General features: G+C 39.0%; 1 pseudogene; it reads left to right on the top strand.

Moving 5' to 3' along the window:
- The window catches only part of LOC110702941, an 18,126-nt pseudogene extending 4,173 nt beyond the window's left edge, over positions 1 to 13,953 (top strand).
- Positions 13,954 to 14,735: the final 782 nt, after the last annotated feature.

A 14,735-nucleotide genomic window follows, 5' to 3' on the forward strand; every position in this document is an offset into this window, starting at 1 on the left:
AAGGATTGTACCTTCCAACCTTAAGGTTAGAGGTTCACTAGTGACACTTTGAGGGTGGGGATCCCTTACCCTTCCCCCCCCCCCCCCCTCACTCTTAAAATGTCTGACCTGCAAATACTGGACCCAAAAAACTGTGAGGGTTGAGGTACAGTTGCCTCCAAGACATTTAAGTAACCGATGAAGTGCACTCCAATGATCTTTGCTAGGATTATGAGTGTATTGACGTCTACCAATGACATTTCAATATAAGGTTAAATACATGACACAACCAATTATTTTAGCATACTAAGATTTACACAGGTTTTTTGTTATTTTTAGCCAAGTGAAAGCTAGGAATCGTATGGGTTTTAACTAGCAACATCGAACGAGTTGAGTGTTTCAATGTAGTGAGACTCACTGTCTGACTTAAACTGATTCCATGAAGAGTTCTTTTGATTGTGACTCCTAAAATGACATCAACCTCACTCATATCTTTTGTTTTAGCAACCCTTTTCTCCGTGTCCTAGAATCCCACATCCTTTTGTTGGTCCTTTTTATTGTTGTGAAACCTGTTAGCACCAGATTTTTTGGGCTCCACTAGATTAGCATTAAGAAAAACAGAACTTCAGAAAGCATAAGAATTAGATGGTTTATCCTTTGATTGGTTTTCCTCCTAAATATTAAGATGGCCAACTAAATCATCTAGGGTAAGGTCCCTCTTTTTGTGCATGAATTTGTTCTTATACTCCTTTCGTGATGGTAACAATTTTTCAATCAAGACAACAACAACAATCTACTCACGTATGGACAAACCCTTAGCAGCAATACTAATACAAATGTTATGTTTAACTAATACAGTAATGCTTAGTCTCATCATCATCTAAACCATACTTCGTTCTAATGCATCACATATGCCTTTAGCATGGTAAAATTCATATAAATATCGAGCAATGCATTACACATGTAGTGCAACAACATAACCTTACAGGTTTATTATATCTAACAAACTAATCAGGGGTATAGGGTCACCATTTTCATCCAATTCCTTGCGTTCATCAGTCACATAAGCAGTGAAAGCACATTGAGCTTGTTTACCCCGTAATTGCAAATGCATTGTTGTCTAAAATTTATCTCTTTGATCTTTGATTAGCTACCAAATTGTGAATTTGGAAAACTTAATACTTCACCAATCTGTTGTTCTCAGTCATTAGTATTTTGTTTTCAAGTACACTACACTGCCCTTCCTGCTTTCGCTTCATAAACTGCCTTATAACTATGACCTGTTTTTCTTCTCAGTTTTGAGATAAAACTGATGCATTTGGATGATTGCAGTCCTCGTTTGCCCGTCATATGTCAGGTGAAGGATTTGACACATGGATTCTTGAAGTGCGAGGTGCTGGATTGAGTATGAGAGGTTTAGAGTCCTTTAAAAGTGAGCTGCCTGCTAAATGATGCATGTATTTTCAATCGTAATTTTCTCCTGGGTAAGAACTTTCATTTATAAAGCAAAGCAGTTTAAGAATAATGAACTTGCAGGGTTATCAATGTCAAATCAAACCACTGCTGGTCAATCCCAGATTAAGGATTCGAGTTTGAGTTTATCACCACTGCCATTTCTTGAAATGAATGAGCAACTTGTGCCGATGATAGCAGATATTCAAAGGCAGCTAAACCTGTTTCTGAACAGTGAATGGGATTTTGATCAGCTCGTAAAAGAAGATCTGCCTTTGGTGGTAAGGTTTTTCTTTCATTAGCTTAAACATAAAGTCAGAAACAGTTAAGGTCCGAAAACAGAGACTTTCAACAAATGTCAAAGAAGATGAAGATAAAAATTCTCTTTGATGGTATACTATGGTGAAAAATATGATGTTTTAGAAATGAAAATCGATAGATTCATGTAGTTTGAAACAGAGGAGTGCAATAAATACTATGATAAACAGGTAGCATTATGTAGAATGAGTTATAAATAGTGTGTAAAGCTGATCATCTGCAAAAAAATCCTTTTTGCAGGTAGACTACATTAAGACGCAATGCAACCCTCGCGATGGAAAATTGCTTTCCATTGGGCACTCTATGGGTGGTATTTTGCTGTATGCAGTGCTCTCATTGTGTGGTATGTGAACATTTTTTCATGTTTGCGGTGTTTTGTGTTCTGAAACTGTTGGTGGTTAACTGGTTGATTTTATGTCAATAGAGGGAGCAATAAAACATTAGCTTTTGGTTTGAGCTGATTGACAAATTACTTTAGATTCTTATTCCTACTACTATTATACAAGCTCATTTTCACTTTCTGCATTCCAATTTCTGGAGAACAACCAGAACTGCTTTTACCTTCACAGAAACTGCTCCGGGTTTAACTTTATTCAGAGATTTTACCTTTTCCCAATTTTCTACTTAATTAATAAATTAAACCCCAAAAGTGTAGATTCATTGAGCTAGTGGCTAGTCTCTTGTTAGACAGTTTGATGAAACATCTATTTTAACCCTTTACCTTATTTTAACTTTAGGGTTTATTTTAGTAATTTCGATATAACCCCTTAAACAAGTAAAAAGCTAATCTTTTTCCTGTTTTTTGATGAAAGTGTAGTTTTTTTTTTTTCCTTTTGGTAGTTAGTTTAACTTATGCCTAGTCTACAAAATAGAGCCTATCTGACCATCTTTTACAAGAATTTGCTATGAATTTTATTGAGTATGTAAAAGTAGTTGCATGAAAGTTATCAGGTATCGTGCTTATAAATATAACCTTTATGTTTTTCTTTAACCTTACAGAAGTTAAATTTCATGACTGGCCTTTTAAGCAACTATACTTTACTGTCGAAGATTCACACTCAGGCTGAATATGCTATTTAGGGCCTTATATAATCCTGAGTTGGGGAGGGTTTACACCTTTTAGTTGCCCTGAGTTCATTCTGTCTTCCCCACAAAGCATAGATCAGATTAACAGTTCGACAACAGTTAAAGATAAAATGTAGGCTGATTTATGCATTTCTATAGTGCATCTGGAAGTTTCGTGGAGGGTCATCTGAGTAACAAAGTATTTTGGAACTTTGAACTAACTTGGTGCTAGGATAGTCTATATATCAGCGATTTTTGCAACTGATGGCAAGAAAGAAGGCTAGTGCTTGAAAGTAGAGCAACTTACTGATTAACTTTTTGATTCATCAAAAATGTGTTGTTCAAGAAATCAAAGCGGATGCTATATGATTACAAATTTGAACATGCCCTTAAAAGAGCTAGGCAAGCCTCTTCTGGTTTTATGTCAAGGAAATCAGATTTGAGGTTCATCAACAAACCTTTTAGGGTACATGAACATTTTAATTTGTTTGCATATTTTAGATGCCATCACGATGTCTTCATTAGCTTCCTGTATAGATACACCCAGGTTCCCGTAGCTGTAGTCTTGTAGACTTGGCAATAAGTTACTTATTTAGATTTTACACAGAAACAAAGGCTTCCCTAAGTCAATTATTCTGGTAGTTGCTTTCTAAATAGTGAATGCCTCAGATTTGTGTCACATTTGAATGTTTTGGGTGTTCTCTTATAGCTGTATAGCATGTATTTGTGTAAGGTTTGATATCATGTAAATGATTGAAATTTTTTTCCTAGGATTTGAAGGTAAAGACTCTGATTTTGCAGCAGTTACTACACTAGCATCAACGCTTGACTATTCATCATCAAAATCTTCTCTGGAACTACTCTTGCCTTTGGTAAGAATACTGTTTGGGTAAACTTTGTCTTTTAGGTAAATATGTGTTTTTAGCTAGTAAATAACACTGTTGTTATGTAGACGGATCCTGCAGAGGCTTTAAATATCACATCGATTCCCATGGGCACTATATTTGCAGCACTGCATCCTCTAGCTTCTCGTGCTCCATTTATATTGTCCTGGCTTAATTCTCAGATATCTGCTCAGGACATGATGCTTCCAGAATTGTTTGACAGGCTTATACTCAAGAACTTCTGTGAGTATTAGACTTTTTCTTGTATTTGTAGTGACAGTCAACAGCTTTATTACTTTGCTCAGCCCCTGAACTGTTTCTTCTGAGTTTTTGGGTAAAAGTGTGTAGTCACCGTAACGTCTCCATGATCCAACTCTTCCACTCTTGTCGGTGCACCCCCGGGTCTCCGTCTTACATGCCCGAACCTTTAATGCAATGGGAAATTAAAAACAAATTCAACAACAAATTTTTAAACAATTAAATCGTGAAAGTAATAGTTATATATTTGAACTCAAGTAGAATTAACAACTTCTTGAATTTTATCCCATACTGTTACATATCACCTTGAACATTCTCAGCTAACTTCATGTCTGAGGTCTGCCTGTAGTTTCATCCATCGTATTTCTTTTGGTGATTGTTGTCATATCAATCGATTTGTTGATGTATTATTGCTCCTCATACAATTGGTAACCATAACTTTGAAGACTTAGGCACTATGTTTCATTCAGCATGTTTATAATTCACAAAGTTTCAACTGCAATGCAATTTACTCATGAGCGTTACAGGTACAATACCTGCGAAACTTCTCTTGCAATTAGCAACAGCCTTTGAGAGCTCTGGATTACGTGATCGATCAGGGACTTTTTTGTACAAGGATCATCTTCATAAGAGCAATGTTCCTATCTTGGCCATTGCTGGTGATCGCGACTTAATCTGTCCTCCTGAAGCTGTATACGGTATAATATTTTACAGGAATTCTTATGTGCATCACATATTTTAGTCGCTTGTATTATGCTTTTATCTGTACATTAATTTTCTAGGTGTTTCAATACGATGTAACAGAAACTGTTAAGGTGATCCCGGAGCGCATGATTACATACAAAGTTTTGGAGAAATTGGTGGTCCACATTATGCTCACTATGATTTAGTGGGAGGCCGTTTCGTAAGCTTTCTTCTTTTATGCCTTCTCTATGTCACTGACAATGCAAGCTTATATATCTTTCACTTTTACTTGGTGCTTATATGTCTCAAAAGAATAGTGTTCCCTTTGTCCAGATATAATAGTCGCGTTTTTGCTTCCTGTGAATGGCTTCTGTTGTGAAGCATTTGTATGAACTTACGGCTTAATCCTCATTAATCTCATGAAATCAATACACATTGCTAACCCTAGAATTACCATAACATTGGTAACTGGAGATTAGGAAACAACATAAAAGATAACCCAAATAACTGCTAAACATTCCCAAATATCTTTTCCCAAAATATATCTTCAATACCCCCTCAAGTTAGAGCATGGGTGTCAAAAATGCCCAAATTGGAGAAAAGACTGTCGAATTGTGCCTTCCCAAGTGCCTTCATAAAGATATCTGCCAACTGAGAAGAAGTAGAGACATAAGATGGAGAAATTAAGCCTTCATTAATTGCATCCCGAACAAAATGACAGTCAACCTCAATATGTTTTGTTTGTTCATGAAAAACTGTATTCTTTGCAATATGCAAAATCGACTCACTATCACAGAATAACTTTATTGCTTTGGGATGATGCACTCCCAAGCTCAACAACAAGGCCTTAAGCCATTTTAACTCACAAGTTATCGCGACCATAGACCTATATTCAGCTTCGGCACAAGACTTCGACACCGTGTGTTGCTTCTTAGTCTTCCACGATATAGGTGAATGCCGAAGGAATACGAACGAGCCAACCTGTTAAAGAGCGACGAGTAAGAGGACAAGCTGCCCAATCTTAATCACACCAACCCTGGAGAGTTAAATCACTATTTGCACTCAACAAAATACCTTGACCCGGGGTGCCTTTCAAGTAACGAACCACACGCAGAGCCGCTTCCCACTGTTCACTGCGAGGCTCTTGCATAAACTTAGACAAAATATGAACTGAATACGCCAAGTCAGGTCTAGTGACCGCAAGGTAATCAAACGGCCTACTAGCCTCCGAAATACCTCGGGATCCGTAAGAAGCTCGCCTATAGCAAAATCAAGTCTGTGATTTTGCTCAATAGAAAAGCTGCTTGGCTTTGCTCCCATCAAACCTGCTTCAGAAATAATAACAAAAGTATACTTTTTTTTTACACAAAAACAGACCCAATTAACTTCGACCAACCGCTATGCCCAAACAATATTTCTAAGGACCAAGATCCTTTATTTTGAAACAATCACTGAGATAAGCCTTAACACACATAAGTGCAGTGGAATCATTTTCAGAAATAATGAGATCATCAACATAAACTAAGCCATTAGTATATGTGAAAAGAGAATAATCAGAGTAGGATTGCACAAAGTCGTACCCCAAAGCCGACTAGGGGATGGGGAGCCTTGTGCATGTTGCTAGGATTGTACTTGAGTTTTGTCAAGCACTGGTAACTGATTAGGTCAGACAAGCTCCCAGTATCGATTAAGATCCGTCCAACTCGTTGATTGGCAACTTTGCATTCGATGACCAGGGGGTCATTGTGAGGCCGCCTGACCATGCCCCTCTCCTTCTCAGAGATGAAGACCTCAGGGAAGGTGTCTTTCGACGCCTGGTCCTCATCTTCTGGGTTAGATAGTTTCCGGATGTTATCCTTGGCACCCCGGATAGTAGGACCTCCACTTGCGAAGCCACCTACAATGGTGAAGATATGTTCTTCATCCGTTTCAGAGCTAGCAGTAGGCTTCTTGGACGGCTGTCCCCAACTTGATTTGGGGTTGCCCTTGGTTTTCACCAGATAGGACTCCAGGGGACGGTCCAATAGCCGCCTGAGGCTATAGCAACCATTGGTGTCATGGCCGACGTCCTCATGGAACTGGCAATACTTGCTTTTGTCTCTGTTCTTGACAGAGCTTTTCATTGCAGCCGGTTTTTCGATTTTCACCCGGTCCTTTATCTTCATGAGGATGGAGGAGCAGTCTTTGTTAAACTCGTACTTTGGGACGTACGGTTCCAACATCCTTTGTTTCTTTTGGGACGGCTGACCTGGGCGGTCAGCTGCCCAGACTTCTTTTCTTTTATTTTCTTCTTTTTTGGCCGGCTGGTTAGGCCGGCTGTCTCTCCTGTCGGACCGCTTGGGCTCCGACGGATGCCTGATAGAGCAGAGCTCAGTTTCCTGTATATAGGCCTCCGCCTCCATCAGCGCTTCTTGGAGGGTGGCTACCCTCTTGCGGACTAGGTCAAATTTAAAAGCTGACCCATCCTTCAGACCCTTGAAGAAGTCTGTATATGCCACTTCGTCAGACAGCCCATGAATCTGAATTCTCATCAGATTGAACCGCCTGACATAGGACCAAAGTCCCTCCTTGTCACCATGCTGGATAGCCCCTAGGTCGAGACTTTTTTTTTTAGCAGGGATATTCATGGAAAAATTGGACGCAAACAGGTATGCAAGCGTCTTAAAATAGTTGATGCACCAAGCCGGCAAGTTGCCGAACCATCGCTGGGCTATGCCCTTCAATGTAGCCGGGAAGCATCTACACCAGGCGGCGTCATCCAACCCCTGTAGGTACATGAGGTTGGTGTATACCATTAGGTGGTCTTCCGGGTTGGTCGTACCGTCGTAGGCACCAACCAACATATTCTTAACCTTGGTCGGTTGTACCGCCTCGGTTATCTCCCGGGACAAAGCAGAAGGCTGTTACCCAAGGTTTTGCAGTTGGAGCTGCCAGTCCATGGGCTGGACCTGGTAGGCCGCCTGACCCCCGAAGGGTGCCGACTGGATGAATGGAGATTTATACTGGGCGTATGGCTATTGGGGCACATACGGGGCCTGCTGTTGGATCACATGAGGGCCAGTACGTGCAGATATACTGACTGACTTACTCCCCTGCTGTGTCTCCGAATGCTTCATTGAAGCATTTCGGAAACTGTCCGAATAGGTCGATGTTGAGGCCCACTGAGACATGCTCTGACTTTTCTTCTCCCGAATGAATAACCAGGCATCAGAGAACATCTTCTTTGACTCATTCGGCTGTGTATGCCGGATGGCCTTCCGTTGCCCCGTTTTGGGGAAACGAAGTTTCGAAAGTCGATCAGGGGCCCATCTGTCCCCTTGTGTTTGGGATGCGGAGTAGGCACTCGATCTTTGATTTGTTTCTTCCCGGAGGGAGAAGGCTTCTTTGCCGACTTACCCTTGCTGGAGCCAGCTGACTTCCTGATTATATCTTTGATTTCCCCCTTAAAACTAGTCATGAGGTTCATGAGTTCGTCTCTGGTGACGGGGGCAGCACCCTTCGCCGCCTGGGGTTGTCCAACAGGCTTGCCGCCTGGGTTGCTGGGACAAGCTTTGTCTTAGCTTCGTTCCCTTGTTTCCTTGGAACGGGTGCGCCTAGAACGGAATGATCCGTCTGGGGCCGTGTAGGTTTCGACGTCGTAGTCGTCCCCACTGCCATTCTCATGGTCCGTATGGACCTCGGGGTCAGTCGGAGGTCGGCTGCCCTTTGCATTCAGTACAGGATCGGATGTCATCTCAGTAGTACTCTCCCCACAGACGGCGCCAAATGTTTCGAGTGTTTTTAGTCCCTCGGGAGAGTTACAATACGGAGTATGCGCGCCTGACTTCTGTACCTTCAAAACCATGAAACTCCGGTTGGGTGGAGTTCCGCCTCCGACGATCAAGTTAGTATGATTTACGGATGGGTAATAGTGCGGAAGGTAAATAGGTTTTTCTCACTGATTCAGAGAGATTCCGCAATTAATATTGCTCGGGTTTCGTGTATGAATTTATGAATGCCCAATAAATAAGGAGGATTCCTCTATTTATAGTGGGGGAGACATGTTCCCTGATTAGGGTTTTGATGCCACGTGGCAGCATCCGATTGGATCCCGTTGGGCCTTTGGTGGACTGCCACGTGTCACGATTCTACTAGGCCACGCGGCATAGGGTATTTTTACCCTAAACAGCTATGCCCAAACAATATTTCTAAGGACCAAGATCCTTTATTTTGAAACAATCACTAAGATAAGCATTAAAACACATAAGTGCAGCGGAATCATTTTCAGAAATAATGAGATCATCAACATAAACTAAGCCATTAGTATATGTGAAAAGAGAATAATCAGAGTAGGATTGCACAAAGCCGTACCCTTTCAAAGCAGTAGCTAGTTTGGCAAACCAACATCAAAGAGCTTGTTTCAAGCCATACAAGGATTTTCTCAAACGACACACAAAACCCGGGAGGTAATTTCATGTACACCTCCTCATCAAGATCACCATGCAGAAAGGCATTGTGAAATTGTGAATATCCATTTGATGGAATTCACAATTTTTATAGGCCGCAATTGCTAGAAATACTCGTATAGCTGTCATCTTTGCCACTGGTGAAAACGTCTCACTGTAATCAATACCTTCTTGTTGATGACTCCCGAAAACAACCAACCGAGACTTGAGGCGTTCAATATCATCATTCGACATAAACTTCATCTTATACTCCCATTGACTCCCTAGAGCACGTTTACGTGGAGGAAGACGCTCTAGAGTCCAAGTCCCATTGTCTTCTAATGCTTTAACTTCCTTTTGCATAGACTTACGCCAACCTTCTTATTTCGTGGCCTCTTTCCTTTCCACTTACAATTGTTTTCCACTTACAACTGCTGCAAGAAACTTACGATAATTCACTGAAAATTTGTCATAATTTATATAATGTGCTAAAGGATAAGGAGTACCTTAAGGAGAATGGGAAGACGGAGTGGAGGGAGACGGATTTTTAGCAAAAATTGAATGAGTCATATAATCCTGAAGCTTTATTGACAGATACTTATCACGGAGACCACGACCCATGGGAGGGTGTGTCGTGGCCTGCTGCTGAACTGTACTGCTGGTCTCATTAGCATTAGCCTCGGCAGTAGCTAGCTACTGCTGCTATGCTGGGCTTCTAGCCTCGGTAGTAGCTAGCTGCTACTGCTCCTCACCTGCGCCCGCAGGCTGCCCGACAGGAATTAGTAATGCGGCCAGCCTGCTGCATTGGTGATCCTGTGCCTGCAGGTTTCCCTTGCGGGGAGGCATTAACGTCTTGCTGCTGGGATGTTGCTCCTGCGTCCGCACGTCTGGGACAACCCCATTATCCCCAATATTCACGACACCATCATCACCAAAAGTGCCCAAATTAGTACCATTGTGCACACCATTATTATCATACACCATCCCATCATCAAAATCCTCATAAGCAACAAAATCATCATGAATATCATCGTTTGACTCATAAAACAAGAACACATCTTCAAACAAATTTTATCATCTCGGGAAACAAGGAAAACTTTGGAATCAAGGTCATACAATCTCCACCCTTTCTTACCAAACGGATAACCCACATAAACATACTTTCGACTTCTAGTTGCAATCTCCATTTGTTTTCTGATTATGAGCGAAACATAAACACCCAAAAGTGTGAATAGCATCAAATAAAGGTGGTTTATCAAAAAGAATTTTGAAGAGAGTTTTGTTGTGAAGCAAAGGAGTAGGAGTGCAATTAATTAAATGAGCTGCAGCTAGAACACACTCACCCCAAAAATATTTCGGCAATTTAGCTTGAAATCTCAAAGCTCTCCCAACTTCCAAAATGTGTTTATGTTTTCTCTCAACCCTCCCATTTTGTTGCCGTGTACCCACACAAAAGGTTTGAAAAATAATCCCAATTGTAGCAAAAAAAAAACAAGTAAACAATTAAACACGGTACCGCTATCACTTTGCAATAATTTAATTGTTTGGGAAAATTGTCTTTCTACTATAGCAACAAACGTCAAAAACATATGAAACACCTCAGATTTATCAATCAACAAGTATATGCACACTGCTCTAGAAAAGTCATCAACAATTGTCAAAAAATAACGAGCTCTGCACGACAAAACATGACGATATGGACCCCATAAATCATAATTAACTTTCTCAAATATTCTAGATGCTTTATTATGACTCAAAGGAAAACTATCTCTAGGATGTTTAGCACGCATACATACTTCACACCTCTTATCTAGACTATCTTTACAATTAAGAGTAGGAAGCAACGAACTTAACTACTTTCTCGAAAGGATGACCCATACTATGATGCCATAGCTCCAAATTAGACCTTGCATCAATAGCACCCAAATGATGCATCGAATCCGATTAGCTAAAATAGTACAATATGTCCCTCCTAGCTCCCGTTCCAATCAACTCCTTTGTTTAGTCCTGTATAGCACACATATAAGAGTTAAATTGGACAATACAATTAAGCTCATCATTAAGTTGTGAAACAGAAAGTAAATTACAACTCAAATTAGGGATATAAAGCACCCCAATTAGAGTAATTTTGTCCGACAAACGAACGGAACCAACAAGAGAATCCAACACTGTTTCACCATTTGGTAACCCTACGGGACATTCAAAGCTCTTTGTGTCAAAAAGCCAAGATTTTTCTCCTATAACATGGTGCTTAGCTCCTGTGTCTATAACCCAAGAGGTATCATCAAACTTACTATTCAAACGTTTTTTTAAAATTGTGGTATTACACACCAGTAATAGCCTTCCATTGATCACTTGTAAACAACTGACCAGTCGAACTCAAACCAAGATCGTTGGCCGATGTAATATTAGCCCGCACCGAACCTCGATCACTATTGCACTCAATATTTGGTGCTGGCGGTGTATTGCTGCCGTCCACCATGATTTACCAGAAAAAATTAAATTTAAAAATTAAAAAATAACCTAGGCTCCGATACCATGTAGAATTTGTATGAACTTACGGCTTAATCCTCATTAATCTCATGAAATCAATATATGCACAATGTTAACCTTAGAATTACCATAACATTGGTAACTAGAGATTAGGAAACAACATATTCTCTCCATTTTTTTTATAGACTAGAGATGAGATTACGCGGAGTTTTAGGTGGTTTAATAAAATAAGATTTAGTGGGGTAGATAAGGTTATTATTTTATTGAAAAGTAAAGTGGTGTGAGATGAAGTGGAGACCATTAGAAGAGTAAGAAATGATAAAGTAAGAAAGAGTGGGGACGTTAGTGAGTAAAAACATATTATTAAATAGTAAGAGATTTCCAAAAATGGAACTCTAGCTTATAAAAAAAAACGGACGAAAATTATATTTCTAGCTTGTAAAAAAAACGGAGGGAGTAAAAAATAACCCCAAATAACTACAGTACTAAATATTCCCAAATATCTTTTCCCAAAATATATCCTCACTATGTTGGCATAAAATAGTATTAATCTCACACTCTCTTTTCGGAATGCAGGCTGCCAAGAAGGTTTATCCATGTGTAATTAATTTTCTCAGTGCTCATGATGAACTTGATTCATCTTTTGCTAGCTGAATTTTGTCGCCGTGTCTTGCTCTTAATCTAAACAACCTATAAGGAGTAATCCAGAAAGCCTGGGACTCTTACAAAGATCTTATTTGTACATTACACATGAAATAGATAAGCTGATTTTTATTAGTTAATTATGCTTCATTTCTTCTGTATGTATATACACACATGCACATACTTATATAATTTCTTCATTTCTTCTTTATGTAAATACAAACACATACTTGTATAATTTTTCACATCCTTGAAAACAAAAGGAATGAAACTACAGTACATAATGAATCGTCTGCATAATAACATAATATAACATCTTGAGCATTCCATTAGTGACTACCATGTAAGTGCAGTATCATTGGAAAATGGAAACTACTATCTAACTCTCATTGCAGTCCATCAGGGTAGACTCTTTGCTCTTTGAGAAATTCTGGACTTCTATTTTTAGGGCTGCTATTTAGGGATATAATGATCAGCTTTCTATGTTGATATAGTTGTCACATTCGTACTTCAAATTACACCATCAAGTATCAACAAGAAATTTAGATGCAAAGAGTACATAGTTTCTTTTTAATTGTCTGTTAATAATAACCAATTAAAGGTGAGTAAATAAGAGGTACTTTTTGTTTTGGACCATTTGTTATCAATTTTTTTTTCAATTTGAGCATTGTCAATGTTACTCAGACACAACAATTTTGTTGTCATATTCGGGTCAGCATGATTCGACACAGATCCGGATATGAAATCCATTCCGGACCAAGCCACTTGGCTCTCGGGTACAACCGTTAAATTTCAGAAATTCAGACTATACTTTTTATGCTTTTGCGATTTCACGCTGTAGATACCTAAAAATGTCTCTCCGACCTAAACCTGATGATGAGTAAAACCTTTCATCACCTTTCGGTTCGAGAAGAGTATTGAAAGATTCACTTGATTCTTACTTAGAAATCCATGCTATTTCCATTTTTTATCATTTCATAAGCCGTTCTAGCCATTTCAATAGCCCAAACACCTCTTTTAACCCAAAATTCACATATCTTAGCTTAATTTTCTCTTTTTGTAATTGTAGTTCCGAAACCGAGCAAAGCTTTTTTTTCGTGCCTCAAAATTACTATCCAAATAATCTCTTGAAATAATCTTTCAAATGATATATTGTAAGCCTAACTCGCTCCGAGCTATTATGAAAAAGATCAGATATGATCAAAATACCAAACTCTATCAAAAATCGACACCCTTGCACTATCTTTACCATTTCTTTATATTGAAAAAATATTGACCTGATTTTAATTTGGTTGGAAAGTAGACATCCAGATCTTTCCAACGATATATTATTTTCCTTAATCCAAGTTCGGGATCAAAAGTTATGATAAAAACAAAAACCGCAAAAATTGGAATCTGGCGCCACACGGCAGAAACCAACGCGTCGCGACAGATTGCAACGTGGCGCACTGGCTCTTTCGCGTGGTGGATGTTGTGCCACTTGGCGTTAGGTTTGCCGCGTGGTGACAGAAATGCCACAATGTGGCAAATGCTAATCTGGCACTGCAGTTTTGTGATCGCGACGATGCAATTTCTATCTTTTTCCCGTTTTATTCCTATAAATATTGTGGCCTTTTGAGGATTACGGGCACCGTTTTCTGCGCATCTTCTCCTAATACTCTTGTTATCTTAATCTTCCATCCTCTAAACCTTTCAAAATTTATCTTTCAAATGCTCCTAGACATCAGTACTTCACCCGAAACTCTATTGACTGTTCACGGCATGAAAGATTGATCATAAACCCTAAGGGTTTCAATCTAAACTCAATTTAATTTGTTTTCTGTAATTTAATCTGGTTTATTTCGATTTAAAATTTTTTTTTATTGAAGTTTACTAATCGTTTAAAAAATTAAAATCCTACTATAGGTGTCGATTAAAGTGCGCCTACTTAAGCATGATGTGAATATGCTTGATAATCATCGGAAATGGGATTGTACACCATGTGATTAGGGACAAAAAGGTAGGGAGTCGCCAAAAAGTTTTTAAGGAACTTGAAAACCGTTCATGGATCATTAAAGGCAACCACGAAAGGGACAAAACAAAACGCAACATTGATTTGATCCATGAAAGTTACACCCTATTCATAATCCATGAGATTACTAACTCTATATGGTTATGAACCCTGAAGGATCGAGGATGATGGTACTATTACTGTGAAAACTAATAAGTACTCTTTACAATTCAAAAGGCATACAAACAATATTCAATTTGTTCCAAAGTAATATTAAACTACGTTGCTTGAATATTAATGCACATAAAATTCTAAATATTGTGATCACTTTATTAAAATCCTTAAGATTGAACGGGAACCTAAACCGGTTGTCCAATTATCTTATTAGTCGTGATTTTCAATTACATATTCTTGATTTAAACATGCAAAAGGGTGATCAACATAAATAAAATAGTACGGCATAAATATTGGTAGCGACATCATAACGTTGTTAGTCAAAGCATCCAAATCATAATAATAAACCTAAATCTGATACTAACATAATAA

The sequence above is a fragment of the Chenopodium quinoa genome, unplaced genomic scaffold, assembly GCF_001683475.1.
Source record: "Chenopodium quinoa cultivar QQ74 unplaced genomic scaffold, ASM168347v1, whole genome shotgun sequence".
NCBI classification, from domain to species: Eukaryota; Viridiplantae; Streptophyta; class Magnoliopsida; order Caryophyllales; family Amaranthaceae; genus Chenopodium; species Chenopodium quinoa.